Source organism: Oncorhynchus masou, chromosome 23 (genome assembly GCF_036934945.1).
Source record: "Oncorhynchus masou masou isolate Uvic2021 chromosome 23, UVic_Omas_1.1, whole genome shotgun sequence".
In the NCBI taxonomy this organism is placed as follows: domain Eukaryota; kingdom Metazoa; phylum Chordata; class Actinopteri; order Salmoniformes; family Salmonidae; genus Oncorhynchus; species Oncorhynchus masou.
Window position 1 is genome coordinate 21,509,829 of NC_088234.1, and position 19,226 is coordinate 21,529,054.

The window sequence follows — 19,226 nt, forward strand, 5'->3', positions numbered from 1 at the left end:
GAAGCTTGGCCCCGATAATGTACTGGGCCGTACGCACTACCCTCTGTAGTGCCTTGTGGTCGGAGGCCGAGCAGTTGCCGTACCAGGCAGTGATGCAACCCGTCAGGATGCTCTCGATAGTGCAGCTGTAAAACTTTGAGGATTTGAGGACCCATGCCAAATATTTTCAGTCTCCTGAGAGGGAATAGGTTTTGTCGTGCTCCCTTCACGACTGTCTTCGTGTGCTTGGACCATGTTGGTTTATTAGTGATGTGGACACCAAGGAACTTGAAGCTCTCAACCTGCTCCACTACAGCCCCATCGATGAGAATGGGTGTGTGCTCAGTCCTCCTTTTGCTGTAGTTCACAATCATCTTTGTCTTGATCACATTGAGGGAGTGGTTGTTGTCCTTGCACCACACAGTCAGGTCTCTGACCACCTCCCTATGTCTCATCGCATTTCATGGCTACAGATGTGAGTTCTACGGGTCGGTAGTCAATTTGGCAGGTTACCTTAGTGTTCTTGGGCACAGGGACTATGGTGGTCTGCTTGAAACATGTTGGTATTACAGACTCGGACAGGGAGAGTTGAAAATGTCAGTGAAGACACTTGTCAGTTGGTCAGCGCTTGCTCGGGGTACACGTCCAGGTAATCCGTCTGGCCCTGTGGCCTTGTGACTGTTGACCTGTTTAAAGGTCTTACTCACATCGGCTGTGGAGAGCGTGATCACACAGTCGTCTGGAACAGCTGATGCTCTCATGCATGTTTCAGTGTTACTTGCCTCGAAGCAAGTGTAGAAGTTATTTAGCTCGTCTGGTAGGCTCGTGTCACTGGGCTGCTCTCAGCTGTGCTTCCCTTTTTGTAGTCTGTAATAGTTTGCAAGCCCTGCCACACCCGACGAGCCTCGGAGCCTGTGTACAATTCAATCTTAGTCCTGTATTGACGCTTTGCCTTTTTGATGGTTTGTCGGAGGACTTTGCAGGATTTCTTATAAGCTTTTGGGTTAGAGTCCCGCTCCTTGAAAGCGTCAGCTCTATCCTTTAGGTTAGAGCGAATGTTACCTGGAATCATGGCTTCTGGTTTGGGTATGTACGTACTGTCACTGTGGGGAAGACGTCCTCAATGCACTTATTGATAAAGCCAGTGATGTGGTGTACTCCTCAATGCCATCGGAAGAATCTCAGAACATATCCCAGTCTGTGTTGTCAAAACAGTTCTGTAGTTTACATCTGCTTCATCTGACCACTTTTTTTATAGACCGAGTCACTGGTGCTTCCTACTTACATTTTTGCTTGTAAGCAGGAAACAGGAGGATAGAGTTATTGGCCAGATTTGCCAAATGGAGGGCGAGGGAGAGCTATGTGTGTGTAGTAAAGGTGGTCTAGAATTGTTTTTCCTCTGGTTGCACATTTAACATACTGATAGAAATTAGGCTTATCATAAGATACTCTACCTCAGAGCAAAACCTTGGGACTTCCCAAGATATTATGCACCAGCTATTGTTTACAAATATGCATAAGACCCCGCCCCGTGTCTTACCAGAGGCTGCTGTTCTGTCCTGCCGATAGTCTATAACCCGCCAGTTGTATGTTCATAATCTCGTCTTTCAGCCACGACTCTGAAACATAAGATATTACAGTTTTTAATGTCCTGTTGATAGGATATACATGCTTTCAGTTTGTCCCATTTCTTTTTCCAGCGATTGAATAGTAGCTAGCAGGGTGGAAGGCAATGACAGATTAGCCACTCGTCGCCTGATCCTCACAAGGCACCCTGATTTCTTTCCTCAAAACCTGCTTCTTTTTCCAGCAAATCACTTAAGTCCCCACGAAGATAGAACAACAAAACGTGTGCGTGTGTGTGGCATGCACACATGCACAATGCACATACTGTATGGGTTTTGACTGTGGTGGTTGAGTGTTTGCTAACCCTCCCAGCATTGACCAATACTGCGTTGTTTTTCCACAGGCTGCTATGTGTTAGGTCCACATTGCTGCACTGGTGGCAGAATATCTCCACAGGAAAAGTAAGACCGTCTTTCTCCATTTTATTCATTCACCTTCACTTACAGTGCTTTGAAGTATTGTTACATTATTTTTAACTTTACATTATTGTCACTTCGCATTATCGTTTTACATTATTGTTAGAAGAAGTATTACTTTAATTGTTAGAACTTTATCATATGTATTTTTTTAGAGCACAGCACACTGGCATTCTGTTTCCCCACAATGGACCATAGCCGTGGCACCAGACTGTATTATCTTACTATAATGTCTTTATTTTGTCCAGCCAGGATGCTTTATACACTGCTCAAAAAAATAAAGGGAACACTTAAACAACACAATATAACTCCAAGTCAATCACACTTCTGTGAAATAAAACTGTCCACTTAGGAAGCAACACTGATTGACAATAAATATCACATGTTGTTGTGCATATGGAATAGACAACAGGTGGAAATTATAGGCAATTAGCAAGACACCCCCAATAAAGGAGTGATTCTGCAGGTGGTGACAAGACCACTTCTCAGTTCCTATGCTTCCTGGCTGTTGTTTTGGTCACTTTTGGTCACGTGGAGGCCACACACACTACTGAGCCTCATTTTGACTTGTTTTAAGGACATTACATCAAAGTTGGCTCAGCATGTAGTGTGGTTTTCCACTTAAATTTTTGAGTGTGACTGCAAATCCAGACCTCCATGGGTTGATACATTTGATTTCCATTGATCATTTTTGTGTGATTTTGTTGTCAGCACATTCAACTATGCAAAGAGAAAAGTATTTAATAAGAATATTTCATTCATTCAGATCTAGTGTTATTTTAGTGTTCCCTTTATTTTTTTGAGAAGTGTACTTAACAACTCTGTCCCCAGGCAAATCCTATCGTCTGTCTGTGTTCCACAAAACAAATAGGTTTGAAGGGTTAAAACTATTAAATATTAAGGCATTAAACCTTAATGCATCCATTTTACCGAAATTGTCTCTATATCCAAACTCTTTTTCTAGGTACTAAGAGATGCCCATCCATTTTTAAAGAGGGAGCTCTTTGCTTTTTTGCAGATTCAAATCTTACATTTTTGGTGGATTAACACAAAGCAATATAAATAATATACTCAACTAGAAAAAATACAAATAATACATTTTTTTAATCGCTTTAAAGATACCATACTTTAGACAAGTTAAACACACCAGGCAGAAGGCTACAAAGGTTAGAGGGCAATCTATAGTACAGGGACAGAGCAAACACCTCACCATTGTTGCTGTAAACAGTCAAGGGATAGGGGTGAAGAAATGCAACCACTCACAGACGGTCAAGGCCACAGACCGACCATCCACTGGACCAAAAATAAAAAGTTTACAATGCTTTAAAATAAAATTTAAAAAAATAATAATTTTATGTAGGCGTTAACAAAATGTCAAAATAAAAATAACTGGGAGAAACAAGCTCACACTTCAGTCTCTGCCTGGGCAAGATCAACAAGGCATCCGCAGGTCACAATCAATAAGCACATCAACCTTAATGCCCCCCCCCCCAGACAAAACATAAAGAAAAGCTCCTCCAACCCTTAAGTCACAGGGGGGTCAAATACAGACTTATTTTAGTTTTAATTGGAATGCCATCAGAGGATGGACTGTTTGAAGTAAGACCGGAATGGAGCCCAAGCCTCATTTAACAGTTTGGGGTTCCCACGTGAATTTAATGTTTTCTAGTTTCAGAGAGCACAACAAATCTCTCACCCAATATTTATAAGATGGGGGAGCTGCCATCTTCCAGTTCTGTAGTATTAGCCGTCTAGCTAAAAGAGTTGTATAAGCAACAGTGTCCGACTGGATTCTTGACAGGGGGGTACCTATGGGCAGTACTCAAATCAAAGCTTGATGACGAGCTTGGAGGGTACTATGGTGTTGAATGCCGAGCTGTAGTCGATGAACAGCATTCTCACATAGGTATTCCTCTTGTCCAGATGGGTTAGGGCAGTGTGCAGTGTGGTTGAGATTGCATCGTCTGTGGACCTATTTGAGCGGTAAGCAAATTGGAGTGGGTCTAGGGTGTCAGGTAGGGTGGAGGTGATATGGTCCTTGACTAGTCTCTCAAAGCACTTCATGATGACGGAAGTGAGTGCTACGGGGCGGTAGTCGTTTAGCTCAGTTACCTTAGCTTTCTTGGGAACAGGAACAATGGTGGCCCTCTTGAAGCATGTGGGAACAGCAGACTGGTATAGGGATTGATTGAATATGTCCGTAAACACACCAGCCAGCTGGTCTGCGCATGCTCTGAGGGCGCGGCTGGGGATGCCGTCTGGGCCTGCAGCCTTGCGAGGGTTAACACGTTTAAATATTTTACTCACCTCGGCTGCAGTGAAGGAGAGACCGCATTTTTCTGTTGTAGGCAGTGTCAGTGGCACTGTATTGTCCTCAAAGCGGGCAAAAAAGTTATTTAGTCTGCCTGGGAGCAAGACATCCTGGTCCGTGACTGGGCTGGATTTCTTCCAGCTTTACAAAGACTGAGAATGCATCATCCAAGATGTGCTGGACATCGTTTTATGTTGTCTGAAGTGCTGGTCTACTCTCCTCCACCCAATAGTGGTGAAAGAATGGAGTAGCATAGAGACTGCCTCTGTCTCTTGTTGTTATTGTTGTGGTTCTTTCAGAGATGTTCCCCAGTGGCCTGGCTGCATTCAAGAGGGTTACTCTGAACATTGAAGAGGAGGCCGCCATGAAGGATGACACAGGCATGCAGGATGTCTACTACACTGAGGTGTGTGTGTGTGTGTGGGTGTGTATACGTGTGTGCATTTATGCAGGCTTGTGTACAGTTGTGATCATATAATGACAATGATTTCATCATGTCATATTTGCTTTGAAATAATAGACACCACTATTTTTCTTCCTCTATAAATCACATCGCAGTTAATTAACTGCCAATGGTTAATATTGCACATGGATTCATCTCTCAAAGTCTTTGATGTGATTAATAACAGCGTGATCTGTTTTTCCTGAACTGGTGCCATCTTGCCAAGTCCTATGGCCAAGGTGTTAGAATAATAGCAGCGAGAGAGAGAGAGAGACTGTCCTTTCTTCAAACAATCATCTTTATTCAATATCGATTAATTATTGCAATAAGGATGCTGATTAACTCCACACCCTTGAGTGTTGGACCGAGTAACCTAACCTTTACACAAATGCAGAGTACTATACAGTTGAAGTCGGAAGTTTACATACACTAAGGTTGGAGTCATTAAAACTTGTTTTTCAACCACTCCACAAATTTCTTGTTAACAAACTATAGTTCTGGCATGTCGGTTAGGACATCTACTTTGTGCATGACACAAGGAATTTTTCCAACAATTGTTTACAGACAGTGATTTATAAGTGAAATAATCTATAACAATTTCAGTGGGTCAAAAGTTTACTTACACTAAGTTGACTGTGCCTTTAAACAGCTTGGAAAATTCCAGAAAATTATGTCATGGCTTTAGAAGCTTCTTTTTGATATAATTTAAGTCAATTGGAGGTGCACCTGTGGATGTATTTCAAGGCCTACCTTCAGACTCATGGCCTCTTTGCCTGACATCATGGGAAAATCTAAAGAAAGACTTCAGAAAATAAATTGTAGACCTCCACAAGTCTGGTTCATCCTTGGGAGCAGTTTCCAAACGCCTGAAGATACCACGTTCATCTGTACAAACAATGGTACGCAAGCATAAACACCATGGGACCAGGCAGCTGTCATACCACTCAGGAAGGAGACACGTTCTGTCTCCTAGAGATGAACGTACTTTGGTGTGAAAAGTGCAAATCAGTCCCAGAACAACAGCAAAGGACCTTGTGAAGATGCTGGAGGAAACGGGTACAAAAGTGTTTATATCCCCAGTAAAACGAGTCCTATATCGACATAACCTGAAAGGCCACTCAGCAAAGAAGGAGCCACTGCTCCAAAACCGCCATGAAAAAGCCAGACTACGGTTTTCAACTGCACATGGGGACAAAGATTGTTCTTTTTGGAGAAATGTCCTCTGGTCTGATGAAACAAAAATATAACTGTTTGGCCATAATGACCATCATTATGTTCGGAGGGAAAAGGGGGAGGGCTTGCAAGCCGAAGAGCACCATGTTGTGGCGTTGCTTTGCTGCAGGAGGGATTGGTGCACTTCACAAAATAGATGGCATAATGAGGATGGAAAATTATGTGGGGCGGCAGGGTAGCCTAGTGGTTAGAGCGTTGGATTAGTAACCGGAAGGTTGCAAGTTCAAACCCCCGAGCTGACAAGGTACAAGGTGTCGTTCTGCCCCTGAACAGGCAGTTAACCCACTGTTCCTAGGCCGTCATTGAAAATAAGAATTTGTTCTTAACTGACTTGCCTGGTTAAATAAAGGTTAAAAAGGTTAATATTGAAGAAACATCTCAAGACATCACTCTGGAAGTAAAAGCTTAGTCGCAAATGGGTCTTCCAAATGGACAATGACCCCAAGCATGCTTTGAAAGTTGTGGCAAAATGGCTTAAGGACAACAAAGTCAAGGTATTGGAATGGCCATCACAAAGCCCTGACCTCGATTCTATAGAACAATTGTGGGCAGGACTGAAGAAGCTTGTATGAGCAAGGAGGCCTACAAACCTGACTCAGTTACACCAGCTCTGTCAGGAGTAATGGGCCAACATTCACCCAACTTATTGTGGGAAGCATGTGGAAGGCTACCCCAAAATGTTTTACCCAAGTTAAACAATTTAAAAGCAATGCTACCAAATACTACTTGAGTGTATGTAAACTTCTGACCCACTGGGAATGTGATGAAATAAATAAAAGCTGAAATAAATAATTCTCTCTACTATAATTCTGACAGTTCACATTCTTATAATAAAGTGGTGATCCTAACTGACCTAAGACAGGGAATTTTTACTAGGATTAATAAATGTCAGGAATTTTGAAACTGAGTTTGTATGTAAACTTCTGACTTCAACTATATATTGTTGGCTTACACTAACAATGCTCAGTCATGGTTGGTTCATCCCCTCCCATGCAGACCAGGGAGCATCATAAGCCACTCTTGGTTCATCCTGTTATCTGCACGGGTTGTTGTCTTAATCCCCCCCTGGCTTAGTTTCCCGTTGCAAGGATGATTTTGAGACAATGAGGGATTGTTCTAAACTCCTAAGCGATCCCTAGTAAAACACATTCTTGTTTATGTAATGTAGTCTTTAAATCGTTTGGCGACTCAAGACATCTCTGATGACCATACGCTCAGATTAGCTGCAGGGAACTACAGTGGAAACCATTAAAAACACAGACACTAGCAAAACAGAAATGTCTTACTATTAGTTAAATATAAATTGTTAATCATTAATATAAAATAAATCGGGTAAATATGTCATTTCTCTCACACTGTGCTGACTGTTGTTACTGGCCCGCACGTGCGTGTCCTGGCTTTTCCAGGAGGTCCTAATGGAACATCTGGAGCTGTGTGTGGAAGGGCTGTGGTACGAACTGATCACATACATCGCCAAGCTCGTCATCCCTGTCTACGAGAAACGCCATGACTTTGAGGTACGAGCCAAACACATGAATGCACACACACACACACACACACACACACACACACACACGCACACACACAAACAAGACTGAATGTAAATTGAATTGCTATCCATTACGCTGTCCCCTGTGTTTATAAAGCAGAAATAAGCTAGGCTAATTCAATCCTTCCTCAGCTTATGAAATAAGGTATCACACGTAAATACTGTCCATGAGTAGTTTACCCTAAGAATGTCCCACTCTCCATCTTCTCATGCTGAGACTCTCTTCTCTTCTTAGCTTGAATAGAAGCTTTGGCTCTGGCTTTAAAAATCTCTTTGGCCGAGTCTCAAATGGCACCTTATTCCCTAGATAGTGCCCTACTAAGGACCCTGGTCAAAAGTAGTGCATTAAATAGGGAATAGGGTGCCATTTGGAACACTGTCTCTGTGTTGTCTTTTGGCAGTGGCATGTTCTTATAGCCTCTCTCAGTTCTCTCTCTGACAATATCTCACAAGATTGGCCACCATTAATTGCATATTTGAGTATGTAAAATCAAAGTTAACTATACATGAGAATTATGAGTGGTTTAGGTTAATTTCCCATCCTATGTGGGCTCTGCCTGTCAAGCAGCAGAAGGGCACATTTGCCGATGTACTGTTAGCTGATCATGTTTACTTTTTAAAGCTTTCGGTAGAAACTTTGTACAGTTGGCTTAACATAGTGGTAAGTAGACCTAATGTACTTTTTTCTCCATCCAACGTAGGCCTAACTAGTGAAGTTGGATAACATTATCCCCTTTTCAACATTTGTTTTTAAGTGTCACAATTGCTGCTCACAGACATGATAGCTAGGCTACATTGATTGATGGACCATGTCAAATTGGCTAGCTAGCTAATAACAGATCATGTCAATAATGGCCAATTAACAAGCTAACTTTCAGGGGATAAACTAGATGGCTATATCCAAATATTGTTTGAGTTGCTTGCCATCTATAGTGGTGATGACAGAAGTACGAGTGACAACTTTCCCAGGACGAGGACTTGCCAATGTCAGGATCTTTCCAAAAGCCTAATCTCTGATGAAGCAAGTTAAATGACATGTTTGCTTAGATAGCTAGCTAGTTACATGCCAAATGGATAGGCTACCCTCACTTCTGAAATTACATGATCAATTGATGTTTACTGAACATGAAAGCATGCAGTCACATGCTGTGTAACTGATGATAGAGCTAAATGTGGAATAATCAGAAATGTGTAATTCTGACTATACTCTTCAAGAGGTGATGATATTAAAACCAAATAGTTATGATATTTATTTAACAATCCCTTGAAGACAGCACGTTTGGTTTAGCGGAGCTGGGGTCTCCTTGCCCCCCAGAAGCCAAACTGAACTCTCTGTACCATATTGTGACATTCTATTGATAACAACCTATATGCAGTGCAGTGTAGTTCTCAAAAATATCACACACACACACACAGAGTTAGACACACAATAGCGTGCACAATCATAAGCGAATACACACAAACACACACACACACACACACACCAAATACCCAGTGGCGTGGGGTTTTTCTTTCTTCAGAAACTGAGCCGTCTGTATGACATGCTGCACAGAGCTTACAATAAGATCCTGGAGGTGATGCATACAGGCCAGAGACTGCTGGGGCCCTACTTCAGAGTGGCCTTCTATGGACAGGTGGGTGGATATGGAATAATACATACAAGATCACCTTCTATTTGCCTCAGTCTTTTTTTATTTGATTTTATGCCCTTTGAGACAGCATACCTGTGAAGCGCTGCACCCACAGACTCAGACAGACACTGGGGAGGAACTGTAGTCAATGGCTCCTTTCCAATATCCCCACTAGCATACCACTTACAAGGTAACAATGGATGGGGCATGTATTCGAAGCGCTATGCTAGTATGTTTAGCTAATCATTGTTTAGTATGCTGGCTCAACCAATTGTACTTCTCTGTCAAGGATGGAGTGCCCATTACTTAAGCCATCCTTATTTTTAGATGTTACCCTGCTAGTTCCGGAGGGCCGGAACTGATTGAATCGGCCCGGAATCAAAATGAATGAATGCCCAGTGTCGGCCCAAGTACATCAGGCCATTTCCATCTACCGCAATTCAGGCGGCTTTGCCGGCATCTTACCAGAATCCCCCCAGAAGCGGCCCAAATGCAATTTTAAATAAATGTCTACAACATTACCAGATTTAGTCATTTTACTATTTTATACATAAAAATTATACCCATCCACAAAAACAACATTTGTCAGAGGAAACATCATACAATTGTGGGTCACCTCATTGCTCTCCCCTTTGCGGCCGGCACGGGTCTCGAACCACGTCTGTAGCAACGCAGTTTACTGTCTTAGACCGCTGCGCCATTGAGGAGGCTCCATCCACAATTTTTTTAATGCTTATCAACTGTCTTGCACAAAGTATGAAAATACTACGCAGAATTCTTAAAGATTTTCATTTAAATGTAAAAAAAATTTTTTTTATCACAAACATTGAGAAAATATGGGAAATAAATAATGAAATGTTAACTATTTAAAGCAGCCCGTGTAATCATCTGCCAAAGAGTAGCCCCAATCGGCCCAATCCCCAAGTAATACATTTGGGCCAGATAACTCACACCGGAATCGGCCCGAGCTCAATCTCCGCATCCTAGCCACAAGTAATACTGCCGTAGGGTATCTTCCTGTCCGTCTTGCATTTGTTTGGGGTGAAAATAAACTTGTCTCTCTCTGTTAATTACTATAGAAAAATAACAACAGTGCTCATCTGTCATAGTCTAGCTAATGTAGCGTCATTGAGGTACTTGTGGTTAAAGTAAGCTTACAAGATCCAACCACATCTGATATCAGTATCTATCAACCATCTGGGGTATGATGTTCTTTCTTGGTTACTTCCCTAACTGAGAGAGAGAGATATTAGATTAAAGTGAAATTACACCAATCCCGTAGACTAGTGGCCTCTGAGGAGGATAGTTGTGAGAGGGCTAAAAATGCTACAACACTAAGGCTTAGCTTAAGTTTCACTTCTCTCTTCAGATAGATAAGGGATGATTTGTATCTCTGTCTGTGTGATACAGTGCCTTCAGAATGTATTCACAACCCGTGACTTTTAACACATTTTGTTGTGCTAAAGCCTGAATTTCAAATAGATTACATTTAGATTTTTTGTCACTGGCCTACACACACACAATACCCCAATTATGTTAACCTGTTGAAACTCCCCATCCCGGATCCGGGATCGTGACTAAAGCCTCAGGCTCATTAGCATAACGCAACGTTAACGATTTCTGAAAATCGCAAATAAAATGAAAATAATGCGCCTGCTCTCAAGCTTAGCCTTTTCTTAACAACACTGTCATCTCAGATTTTCAAAATATGCTTTTGTACCATAGAAATTGACTAATTTGTGTAAGAGTATGCTAAGCTAGCTTAGCATTTTGAGTTGCATTTAGCACGCAACATTTTCACAAAAACCAGATAACCAAATAAATAAAATCATTTACCTTTGAAGAGCTTCGGATGTTTTCAATGAGGAGACTCTCAGTTACATACCAAATGCGCAGTTTTTCCTGAAAGCGTCTGTGTGTAGGAGAAATCGTTCCGTTTTGTACATCGCATTTGGCTACCGAAACGAACCGAAAATTCAGTCACCTACAACGTCAAACTTTTTCCGAATTAACTCCATAATATCGACCGAAACATGGGAAACGTTGTTTGGACTCAATCCTCAAGGTGTTTTTTCACATATCTCTTCAATGATATATCGTTCGTGGAAGCTTGCATTCTTCTCTAAATTCCATGGAAAAATACTTGCAGCTGACTTTTGCGCACCAATTTCGGCGCAGGACACCGGGCGGACACCTGGTAAATGTGGTCTCTTATGGTCAATCTTCCAATGATATGCCTACAAATACGTCACAATGCTGCAGACACCTTGGGGAAACGACAGAAAGGGCAGACTTACTCCTCTCGCATTCACAGCCATATAAGGAGACAATGGAAAACAGAGCCTCAAAAATCCTGCTCATTTCCTGGATGCCGTCTCATCTTGGTTTTGCCTGAAGCTCACGTTCTAGGGCACGCACAGAAAATATCTTTGTAGTTCTGGACAGGTCAGTGTTTTCTTTCGAAAGCTATCAATTATATGCATAGTCGAGCATCTTTTTGTGACAAAATATCTTGTTTAAAACGGGAACGTTTTTCATCCAAAAATGAAATAGCGCCCCCATAGCATCAAGAGGTTAAAGTGGAATTATGTTTTCTTTTCAATTTATTTTACAAATTCATTAAAATTGAAAATCTGAAATGTATTAAGTGAATAAGTATTTAACCCTTTTGTTAAGGCAAGCCAAAATAGGTTCAGGAGTAAATATTTGCTTAACAAGTCGGATAATAAGTTGCACACTCTGTATGTGTAATAATAGTTTTAACATGATTTTTGAATGACTACCTCATTACGGTAACCCACACAGACAATTATCTGTAAGGTCCCTCAGTCAAGCAGTGAATTTCAAACACAGATTCCACGACAAAGACCAGGGAGGTTTTCCAATGCCTCGCAAAGATGGACCGCTGTTGGTAGATGGGTAAAAAAAATATATCCCTTTGAGCCTGGTTAAGTTATTAATTACACTTTGGATGGTGTATCAATACACCCTGTCACTAAAAAGATACAGGCGTCCTTCTTAACTCAGTTGCCGAAGCGGAAGGAAACCGCTCAGGGATTTCACCATGGGGCCAATGTTTACTTGGTTACAGATTTTAATGGCTGTGATAGGAAAAAACTGAGGATGGATCAACAAACAACAATGTAGTTACTCCACAATACTAACCTAATTGACAGAGTGAAAAGAAGGAAGCCTATACAGAATACAAATATTACAAAACATGCATCCTGTTTGCAAAAAGGCACTAAAGTAACACTGCAAAAAATGTGGCAAAGCAATTAACATTGTCCTGAATACAAAGTGTTATGTTTGGGTCAAATCCAATTTAACACATCACTGAGTACCACTCTCCATATTTTCAAGCATACTGGTGGCTGCATGTTATGGGTATGCTTGTAATGATTAAGTATTAGGGAGTTTTTCAGGATAAAAAAAGAAACGTAATGAAGCTAATCAAAGGCAAAACCCTAGAGGGGAACCTGGTTCAATCTGCCTTCCACCAGACACTGGGAGATGAATTCACCATTCAGCAGACCAATAACCTAAAACACAAGGCCAAATCTACACTGGAGTTGTTTACCAAGAAGACAGTGAATGTTACAGTTTTGACTTAAATCTGCATGAAAATTTATGGAAAGACCTGAAAATGGTTGACTAGTAATGATCAACAACCAATTTGGCAGAGCTTGAAGAATTTTGAAAAGAATAGTGGGCAAATGTTACACAATCCAGGTGTGGAAAGCTCTTAGGGACTTACCCAGAAAGACTCACAGCTGTAAATTGCTGCCAAAGGTGATTCTAACATGTATTGACTCACGTAAATACCTATCCAGTGGTGATTTTATCATGTAAATCTTGGTGGGACAAAAAAAGAAATGTTTTAGATCCATGCCAGCAAAGCCACAATGCTAAACAATACATTAATTCCACTTTGAGCGCACTGCTTTTCACCGTTAATCTGTTAGGGCCTACATAAAGCTGAACCAACGTCAGACGTTCTTTTCAGCACCATGCCTGTTTTACATATTTTGTCATCAAACTTGTCATTCTCTGAGCTAGGCTGAAACACCTGCATTTTGGAGCTGCCTTCCTCAAGAAAGGCAAAAAGAGGCCATGTTTGTATGCGGCTTAATTAATGCAATGTTTCTTTTTTACATTCTTGGCAAACTGATATGTGACACGTATTAATGCCAAAATAACATGCTAAACAGGTAGGGCTCAAAACAGGTGGGGGTCTTCTCCACCTGCCCTGAATGACGGGTTGACACTGTACTTATCTAGTCAAGATACACTGAACAAATATATAAAACGCAACATGCAATCATTTCTAAGATTTTACTGGGAATACAGATATGTATCTGTCGGGGACAGATACCTTAAAAAAAGGTAGGGGCATGGATCAGAAAACCAGTCAGTATCTGGTGTGCCCACCACTTATCTCATGCACCTCGACACATCTCCTTCGCATAGAGTTGATCAGGCTGTTGATTGTGGCCTGTTGAATGTTTTCCCACTCCTTTTCAATGGCTGTGCGAAGTTGCTGGATATTGTCGGGAACTGGAACACGCTGCCGCACACGTCGATCCAGAGCATCCCAACCTTGCTCAATGGGTGACATGTCTGGTTAGAAAGCTGGCCATGGAATGCAGGCCATTTTCTGCTTCCAGGAGTTGTCTACAGATCCTTGTGACATGGGGCTGCTGTGCATTATCATGCTGAAACATGAGGTGAGGGCGGGGATGAATGGCACAACAATGGGCCTCAGGATCTCATCATGGTATCTCTCTGCATTCAAATTGCCATCGATAAAATGCAATTGTGTTCATTGTCCGTAGTTTATTCCTGTCCATACCATAACCCCACCGCAACCACGGGGCACTCTGTTCACAACGTTGACGTCAGCAAACCGCTCGCCCACACGATGCCATACACACTGTCTGCCATCTGCCCGGTATAGTTGAAACCAGGATTAATCCGTTTCTGACCGTTTGTGCAGAAATTCTTTGGCTTTGTAAACCCAGAGTTTCATCAACAATCCTGGTGGCTGGTCTCAGATGATCCCACAGGTGAAGAAGCCGGATGTGGCGGTCCTGGGGTGGCGTGGTTATACGTGGTCTGCAGTTTTGAGGCCGGTTAGACGTACTCCCAAAATTTTCCAACGTTGTTTTAGAGAATAACATTAAATTCTCTGGCAAAAGCTCTGGTGGACATTCCTGCAGTCAGTGTGCCAATTGCATGCTCCCTCAATACTTGAGACATCTGTGGCATTCTGTTGTGTGACAAAACTGCACATTTAGAGTGCCTTTTTATTGTCCCCCAGCACAAGGTGCACCTGTGTGATGATCATGCTGTTTAAGCAGCTTCTTGATAAGCCATACCTGTCAGGTGGATGGATTATCTTAGCAAAGCAGAAATGCTCACTAACAGGGATTTGTTTTAAATTGTGCAAAACATTTGAGAGAAATAAGGTTTTTGTGCGTATGGAACATTTCTGGGATCTTTTATTTCAGCTCATGAAACATGGGAGCAACACTTTACATGTTGCATTTATATTTTTGTTCAGTGTGTTTTAGAAATGTTTACATATTTTGTGTAGATCGTTGACAAAAAATGACAATTAAATCCATTTTAATCCGACTTTGTAACACAACAAAATATGGAAAAGTTCAAGGGGTGTGAATACTTTCTGGAGGCAGTGTATTTTATATTTTGAGATGTTTAGAGTTTCCTAAGGCGGCTAACTCAGGTACTTTACAGTATCACAAAAATGACAACCTTGTTTTATATAGATGTATTGTTAGAATATTATTAATTTGTTTAATTATGTAATGTTTTTTTATGCTTGCATACATTCAAAAATCCTAATAAATATATTGAAATATCCGACAAAGAACTTTATTTCACATTTGAGAGTTAGTCTAAATGATTTATGACTGAATATTTTCCTCCTGAGTCTGCACCTGTTTTGCAGCATGAACATCCGCGCCACCATTGGCCAGTTGGAGTTTGGAACACACTCAGTTTTCTAAGATTGCTAATATGTCTTGTTGACAGGGCTACTTTGAGGAGGAGGATGGGAAGGAGTATGTTTACAAGGAGCCCAAACTCACAGGTCTGTCGGAGATCTCTCAGCGCCTTCTATGGCTCTACGGGTACAAATTTGGAGCTGAATACGTCAAAATCATCCAGGACTCCAGCAAGGTAATAACTATAGTTGCGTCCCAAATGGCATCATATTCCCTATGCAGTGCACTACTTTTGAGTCTACGAGATCCTAGAATAAGGAAATAGGCTGCTTCCTTTATTGGAGTTGGAAACTCTCTGCAGTAGTTTCAAATGAATTTAATTTTCAGCCAGAAATAAAAACATGTATTTTCTTGTTTCCTGAGAAGAGAGGATGGTCCAAATATGAACCATCTAGAAATTGCTGTAGTACTATACATGCTGAAGGACTCCAGGACAAGGTTTGGTCACCCACTGATATAAAGGATGCTATACCAAAAGCCAGGAGCTCTTCCTGACCATGTGAGCTGATCAGGAGAAACTATTGGCCTTAGTTCCGTTCATGTGGATTTTGCCTCGAAGGGATACAGTTTTTGTCAGAATGTACTTTTTGTAACAGGTTTAGGAGAACTTATGCAGCAGGTTAGGAGAATTAGGTTAAGGTTAGGAAAAGGGTTAGGGTTATCTACTATTGAAGTCAAATTTGACTACATCTGTATCCCATCTAGACGTGGCCTTTTTACAGGAAAGTGTCTTGCATTCAAGAGCACTGATTCAAAGACGACATAAATAATTTACCTTTTCTAGTTAATACATCATCTAGGTTCTACCTAACACCCCTCCTGTCTCCAACAGGTCAACCCAAAGACCTGGACATCAAGTTCGCTTACATCCAGGTCACCTTCGTCAAGGCTTACTTTGACGAGAAGGACTGTCCGGAGAAGAAGACAGACTTCGAGAAGTGCCACAACATCAACCGCTTCATGTTCGAGATGCCGGACACACTGATGGGGAAGAAACATGGTGGTGTGGAGGAGCAGTGCAAGAGGAGGACAGTGCTCAAAAGTTAGCTTCATGACTTCATTACAACCTCTTTAAAACCACTAGTTAGCTTTACATTTTTGTTAGAAACATTCACACACTTTACACCAGTTATTTAGCTTAACAACCTCTTTTTACAACCTATAGGTGCACAATCTTAGTTTGACCCCACTTCTCACAGCAGGAAAATAATATAACCAGAAATGTGTGGGGGGGATGTCTTCTACTAAGCTACATGGAATTGTTTTAAGGTCATACTAAAGATCATTTAGCTATATTGATTTTACATTTTAAGACCCCTTGAAGTATCCCAAAAATGTGTAAAACATATGAAAATGTATATTTGGCCTTACTACTATTAGCCCATACAAACGCATTGAAAACAGATGCACTACCTGGATGTCACGGATCCCTCCAGAACTATGTCATTACGCACACCTGGTCCCCATTCCCACTGATTTGTAATTGCTTAAATATGCCCTTTGATTTCCATTGGGTTGTCGATTATTGTTCCAATGTCCGTTGGTCGTGTGAGTACCTGTGGTGTTTTGGCTTTTGTGCCACTTGTATTGCGTAGATGATTACGGGTCTCGTCCCGTGTGGAATCATTGTGTGAGTGTATGTTACTGGTCTCGCCCCGGTGTATTTATTCGAGGTACTCCTCGCTCTTTTGGTTGGGTTTCAACCCTGTGTTTTGCATACGTGTTTGTTTTTACATGGCACGCTGTAATTTGGGTAAATAAAAAAACCTATTACGCATTCCTGCGCCTGTCTCCCAATCCCGTTAGACCAATGTGACAATGGAACAACAGACTCAGGTATTTAGCCCCTTATTTTTGGCACTAAACAGTCTCCATATATACAGTACCAGTCAAAAGTTTGGACAAACCTACTCATTCCTGGGTTTTTCTTTATTTTTACTTTTTTCTACATTGTAGAATATTCGTGAAGACATCAAAAGTATGAAATTAATCATGTAGGAACCAGAAAAGTGTTAAAGAAATAAATTGTAGATTCTTCAAAGTAGCCACCTTTTGCCTTGATGAAAACTTTGCACACTCTAGGAATTCTCTCAACCAGCTTCACCTGGAATGCTTTTCCAACTGTCTTGGAGTTCCCACATATACTGAGCACTTGTTGGCTGCTTTTCCTTCACTCTGCGGTCCAACTCATCCCAAACCATCTCAATTGATTTGAGGTCGGGTGATTTGTGGAGGCCAGGTCACCTGATGCAGCACTCCATCACTCTCCTTCTTTGTCAAATAGCCCTTTACACAGTCTGGAGGTGTGTTTTGGGTCATTGTCCTGTTGAAAAACAAATGATAGTCCCACTAAGCACAAACCAGATGGGATGGCGTATCACTGCAGACTGCTGTGGTAGCCATGCTGGTTAAGTGTGCCTTGAATTCAAAGCACCCCTACACCATCACACCTTGTCCTCTGTGCTTCACAGTGGGAAACACACATGCAGAGATCATAGACACAGCGGTTGGAACCAAAAATCTCAACTTTGGACTCATCAGACCAGAGGACAGATTTCCACCGGTCTAAAGTCCATTGCCTGTGTTTCTTGGCCCAAGCAAATCTCTCATTGGTGCCCTTTTAGTAGTGGTTTCATTGCATCAATTTGACCACAAAGGCCCGATTCACGCAGTCTCCTCTGAACAGTTGATGTTGAGATATGTCTGTTACTTGAACTCTGAAGCATTTATTTGGGCTGCAATCTGAGGTGCAGTTAACTCTAATGAACTTATCCCCTGCAGCAGAGGTAACTCTGGGTCTTCTTTTCCTGTGGTGGTCCTCATGAGAGCCAGTTCTATCATAGCAGCCACAGGTACACCTCCAATTTGACTCAAATGATATCAATTAGCCTCAGAAGCTTCTAAAGCCATGACATTTTCTGGAATTGCACCAGCTGTTTAAAGGCACAGTCAACTTAGTTAATGTAAACATCTGACCCACTGGAATTGTGATAAGGTGAATCAATCTGTCTGTAAACAATTGTTGGAAAACTTACTAGTGTCATGCACAGAGTAGATGTCCTAACCGACTTGCAAAAACTATAGTTTGTTAACAAGACATTTGTGGAGTGGTTGAAAAACGAGTTTTAATGACTCCAACCTAAGTGTATGTAAACTTCTGAATTCAACTGTATATATAAGTTGCCCATCCCTGCTCTAAACCAATACAAGAGTTTTGTTACATGTGGCTTGTTTGTTCAGGGATGTTTACTTTTTGTTGCAATAAAATTGTTGCACGACATGACCTGTTTGTATATTTGACCAAGGACTACCAGTTAGATCAGTGTTACATTAGCTTCAGCATTTCAATTGTCTGCTTCTCAGAAAGGCTGTTTCAGAATGATAATTTAAGAACAATGGAAGGAGACAGAAGGTTCTGTGAGAAATTACTCCAAGACCAATACCAGACGATGCTGTTATAATTTGTTACAATGTTATAAAATGTTAGGGTGTAGTGATTTGGGCTATGGAGTGTATAATTGTCTGAGACCTGACTGTGTGCTGTATCTCTCCTGTCCTGCAGCCAACACATTTCCGTATGTGAAGAAGCGTGTGGAGGTGTTGGGGGAGAAGCAGGTAGAGCTGAAGCCTGTGGACATGGTCATCGACGAGATGCAGGCGCGCACTGCCGAGCTGACCAAACTCTGCTCCTCCCAGGAGGTGGACATGATCCAGCTGCAGCTCAAATTGCAGGGCTGTGTCTCTGTACAGGTAGACTAGACCTTACTGTAGCTACATCACTTTGTGCATGTAGCTAGTGCATGCAGCTAACACCACAGACTAACATTAGACCTTAACACAGTGGTATTCAACATTTGCCAGTGGGGACCTCATTTTCCCCACCAAAGTTTCATGACTCCACCCAAAATCTAATGACATAACCTTAAAGGAGCAGTGTGTTTTTTTACAACCAAATGTCTGTTTTTTTATGACATGTTATAGAAGGGTCCAGACACCTTTTTGTTTTTCCTATT

General features: G+C 41.5%; 1 pseudogene; it reads left to right on the forward strand.

Moving 5' to 3' along the window:
• LOC135510085 (dedicator of cytokinesis protein 11-like) overlaps positions 1 to 19,226 on the forward strand; it is a 99,781-nt pseudogene that overhangs the window by 74,649 nt on the left and 5,906 nt on the right.